The 5,562-nt window shown below is 32.6% G+C and overlaps 1 long non-coding RNA gene across 1 annotated transcript; it reads right to left on the bottom strand.

Moving 5' to 3' along the window:
- Nucleotides 1-306: 306 nt before the first annotated feature.
- On the bottom strand, nucleotides 307-2,904 carry LOC133670389 (uncharacterized). The gene is made up of 2 exons (XR_009834069.1): nucleotides 2,339-2,904; nucleotides 307-507 (listed from the first exon to the last, which is right to left on the bottom strand). It is a non-coding gene; the product is annotated as an uncharacterized LOC133670389 (long non-coding RNA).
- Between the last annotated feature and the right edge of the window lie 2,658 nt (nucleotides 2,905-5,562).

Raw genomic sequence — 5,562 nt, 5'->3', positions numbered from 1 at the left:
ATCTGGATCAGAAAGGCAAGGTGTTCTAGAAACATTGAACCAAGGCCAGTCCCATGGGCCATACCTATATAAACTCTCCCCATATATATGTGATCAACATGCAGTTTTTCAAGAGGGAATTATGAGTGCTTTGTTTGATTGCCTTTGTGGACACCATGAGAGCCTTAAGGCTTCTTCCATTAGTGAAAATGACTAGTTTGTTTGTTTTTCTTTTGTGTTTGGTTTTGTGTTTGGATGGTGATGCAACCCTCAAACTCATGGTTGCTACTTGCTAGGCAAAACACAAATGGGGACAAAAGAAGTGGCTGGACACATTAACTGCAAATCTTTGATCCAGCAGTGACCCAACTTGGAAACAAATTTTCATACAATAGATATCAATTGCTATTGTTTGTCATCAGTAGAGGAAACAGGCCTCAACTCCTTCTTTCTCTTGTGGCCTGGCATTAATTAGCAGGACATTCCTTCCTTTCCTTTCATGTTCGTACATTAAAGAAATACAGAATCCTGCAATTTTTAAAGATGGATATCAGATAAATGCTCTGCATCTTCTCTACTGCTAAGATTCTCAGACAATGCCGAATGTCTTTCTAATAGCTTAGCAACAGGTAGCAGTTCGTATTACCTATGTTGAAAAACTTGAAATGGAAATGGAATGATCACTTTCGTAATACATGCATGCTCGTTATCAAGCAGTAGGTGTTTATATGTATTCAATACTCCTTTTTCATAAGGTTCAAGTGCCGGCCACTTTCAGAAATCTTTCATCTATGTGGAAAAGTGCAACAAGAGAAATGTAAACATTCATGTCTTTTGGAAAGCCAAGAACAACTAATCTAATTGAACGTAGCAAATAAGATCAAGAAGATTTTGTTAGCTACTTCAAAAATCGTAAATAAAACTTCACTGGCCAATAATTTTACTGGAAGTGTTTTACGAAATGCAGCCTTCCACACCGGACATTCTGAATAGAAAGTTGAAAAACATGCTCAAAAGACATCAAAATGTGATGTATCAACATATTTTTAAAAATTAATTTTTAGGCTAAGTTTTTTTTTAAAACAAAAGATAAAGTGAAGGGTGATAATTCAGGGTAGAGTTTATATCCATACTTAACATTCTTATGCTTGACAAAATATCCTACTTCAAGGCCAAATACCCTTGGACGTGGCTATTAGCCAACTCCAAGCAGACATAAATTCAATAAGTTGTCACATCTAATATTTTTAAGTTTAGTTATGCACTGAACTCAAACAAATATAGATTTAGCGTGCTATCAAACTTAACATCCTTGAGTTCAGTTATACTCTGAGCCTAAACGAATATGAGTCTGATGACCTGTCAGACCCAATATCCTTGAGATCAGCTATGCACTAAGCCTAAGCGGACATGGAAATAGATCTAGTAAACTATCAGATCCACTACTCGTGGGCTTGGCACGAGTGTGTATGAGTCTAGCAAGCTGTCAAACTCATTATCCTTAGACTTGGTTACGCTCTAAGCCCAATGATAAGTGGGTGGAGCTTGCGTACATACTTAATATCTCTACGCTTGGTAAAATATCAAATCCAAATGACATTAATCTTGCTTACTTCAAGGTCAAATGTCCTTGGGCGTGGCTACGAGCCAAGCCCAAATGGACATAAGTCCAACAAGCTACCATACTCAATTTTCTTGAGTTCAGTTATGCACTAAGCCCAAACAGACATGGATCTGGTGAGCTATTATACTCAACATCCTTGAGTTCAGCTACACTTTGAACCTAAATAGACATGGATCTAGTGAACTGTCAGACCTAATATTTTTTAGTTCACTACATGTAGAGTCCAAACAAATATTGATCTAGCAAACTATCAGATTCACTGTATGTTGGCTTGGTATCGAGCCAAAGCCAAGTGTCTATGAGTCTAGCAAGTTGTGGGACTCATCGCTCTTAGACTTAGCAATACATCAAGCGCAAAGGAGTAAAGGTATGAAGATCAATATAAACCTCATGTTAGATCATAAAACTTCGATTGTTTATTCTTTTGATTTTTTAACATAAAATATTAAGGATATTTATCTTCCAACACTCTAGGTGTATGAAAATTTTCTAATGTCCTACCATTATTTCATGAGTATAGGTTTATAATTAGATCATGACTATATCTTCTTAACATGCATTTTCTTCACCCCATAATTAACCTTTCCATCTAATAAACGATCACAAATGGTTTTTTTAAAAAAGGGAGAGATCAGTTGTTTTCTTCGAGTAATTATACGACAGCAAACAATAAAAGGGATTATAAAGCTCATAACAGACGAAATTGACCATGGTAAAAAATATAAGAACCCTAACCTCAGCAATGGTTTGGACAAGGCAAGGTGGGTGGGTGGCTGCTGATAACAAGCTGTAAAAAAAAATTAACAAGAGGATTTAACCGTGAGTAACTTGATATGAGGAAAACAAAAGGGTGTGCCCTACTGCAGCATCTCCTTAGCCATCATTTTCCACCCCAAAATGATTGAAGTAATAATTCCTATTCCCTACACCCATTAAGAAGAAACACCATATCTGAATCAGAAAGACAAGGTGTTCGTAGAAACATTGAACCAAAGCCAATCCCAATTAGGGCCATAACTATATAAACTCCCCTTATGCGATCACCATGCAGTTTTTCAAGAGGGAATCATGAGTGCTTTCTTTGACTGCCCTTGTGGACACCATGATTGCCTTGAGGCTTCTTCCATTAGTGAAAATGACGAGTTTGTTTGTTTTTCTTTCGTGTTTGGTCGTGTGTTTTGATGGTGATGTAACCCACAAACTCAGGGTTGCTTGGCAAAACACAAATGGGGAAAAAAAGAAGTGGGTCCATACATTAACTGCAATATAAATTTAAGGTATTGTTTGTCATCGGTAGTGGACACAGGCCCCAACTCCTGTCTTTCTCTTGTGGCCTGGCATTAATTAGCAGGGCATTCCTTCCTTCCCTTCCATGTCCGTACATTAAAGAAATACAGAATCCTGCAATTTTTAAAGATGGATATAAATCAAATAATACAAATAAATTAAAGAAAGGACTGTTAATCTGCCAATTGATCATTCTGAATAGATATCAGATAAATGCTCTGCATCTTCTCTACTGCCAGGATTCTCAGACAATGCCGAATGTCTTTCTAATAGCTTGGCAACAGACATTAATTACTTCCTTACTTTCCTTCCATGTTCATACGTTGGACATTACTACAATGCTGTAGCTAAAATGATGACAGTTTAATTAGTTACTACAGAGTGCATTAAGTGCTGAACATTCCTTGCAAAGGTGTGTAGTACTGTCATGTTGTGCAATTCAATCAGGGCCTCAAGATGCTGAGCCTGAATCTTGATGCCTTTGGGCATGTCTCCAGATAAAATATCCAATATACCTGCATTTACAAATAGAAATGGAAGGATGAACAATAAAGATTTGAGAATCAAAACAACATGAAAATAAAATAACATGAAATGACGTTGCCATATGTTCTCTGTTTTTTTGCTTTTCTGCAATGCTGACCAGATCAAATTTACCATTTATTTTTCTCCTTCTGTTGATTCATAAGAAGGCATGGAGCATTAAGCTAAACAGGGGGGTGTCTCTTAAATTGGGATTGTTTTTGCAAATACTTAAGGCCTTTACTGTTAATTTAGTGTTTCCTGAACTTACGAGAAGAAAATCATCTACCTAATCTTGATTAATCTATTATTATATAAATATTCTGGATTTTAAAAAGCAATCTCCAAAATTTGAGATGATGAAAGTCGAGGCAGCGGCGGCAGCAGCAACAAGAACAGCATTTTCGAGAGATGGGCTAAATGCATCTGTGATGGTGTTAGTATTAACAAATCTTTTTAAGAATTATTCACTATCATAAGAAATCTCTCTGCAGCCTTTTGCACCGTCGATATTAACAATTATTTTGCACTCGGCCCTTTTATGTTCCATTCATTGGTCTTCATAATTGTGATGCTAAATTTGTATGCCTTAATAATAAGATTTGTGATATTAATTGCAGGTATTAGAAGATTTTATTATATATTTATTTTATAAAGTTATCTTAATTTCATGATTTTGTTTTTTTTTTTTTTATTTTAATATTTAATGTTAGATCTTTATAATTTTTTTATTTTTTTAATGAAGTTATCTTTATCTTATAATGCAGATCACGAGTTTAATACGTTAATCAAGATTGACTTAGATTGTTTTTTTAATTGTTTTTTTTATTGTATCCTTCAACATTAAATTACTTGTTTTTTCTATGAGATTATCATAATCTCATGATTCGAGTTGTGAGTTTGACAGATTAACTCATATTGACTCTTGTAGTTTTTTTTGTTCTTTTTTTTAATTTAATATTTTTTTCAATTTTTTCCTTCAACATTAATTTAGGTTGATTAAGTATTGTACTTCTTAATTTATTTTAATTTTCTTTCTAGGATTGTTATGGTCTCATGACTCGAGTCACAGATTTGCAGAGGCGGAGCTAGAATAACTTTTTAGGGGGCAAAACTAATATAACAAGATATAAATTTATTTTCTAATCTACCATACATGAATTATAAATATAAAAACACCTCATGATTTAGTTTTATATATAAAAAAAAAACATAGAATGATACAAAATTTACTATAGACAAGATAGGTAATGTAAGAACTTACTACAAACATAGAACGACATTTATATGGGTTAAAAGGCTAATAGTCATACCAAATTAAATCAAAACTATGAACTTAATTACATCTTTATAATAGATCCAACAGAGGCTAATAGTCATATCAAATTAAATCAAAACTATAAACTTAATTACATCTTTATAATAGATCCAACATTATAATTTTATTGTTCTTCATACTTATCAAATATAATCATATAAAGTTTATAAATAACATTAGCTGAAACGAAATATTATTTTTATTTAGTAAATTTTTTAAAATAAAATACAATAAAGTTTTTTACATATTGTGCTCGTTGTTCTTTCATAAAATAAAAATTATTAATTATCATATCTATTGAGAATCTTTCAACAATAATTTTTTTCATATAAACAATCAAATAATCTATAAAAAAAATAATTCTTCATTAACATTTTATTTTCTCAACATTAAAAATCAATCTTTTTTATCTTATTCATCATTCAACCTGAAATCAAAATAAATAAACAAATCTTAATTAATAAAATTCAAGACTCAAAATTAAAAACAACAATACATATTAAATCCATAAATTGATAAAATGAGTATCCTTAATTCCACTCAAATTCACAGAAGCTCAAAAAATTAATGACAACCCATCAAAGTCTAAAAACAAAATAGAATTTCGATAAAACGACACAAAAATAAGAAGAGATAGTAAAAACAAGAAGAAGAAAAAAAGGATTTTGAGCTTAGTTACCTTATTGCAATGGAAAAGAGGTAGAGACAGATTCTTTTGGCATGGGAAGTGTTGAGAGAGAGATAGAGAGTGAGAGTAGGTGGCTATGTTTTTTACCAATATATATTTTTAACAAGAGATTCAGTCATTTAAAGTACAACTCAAGTCTTTTCA

This window comes from Populus nigra, chromosome 13, assembly GCF_951802175.1.
Source record: "Populus nigra chromosome 13, ddPopNigr1.1, whole genome shotgun sequence".
Classification (NCBI taxonomy): Eukaryota; Viridiplantae; Streptophyta; class Magnoliopsida; order Malpighiales; family Salicaceae; genus Populus; species Populus nigra.
Note: the sequence above shows the minus strand (reverse complement) of the source record. Positions and strands in the feature narration are given on the sequence as shown.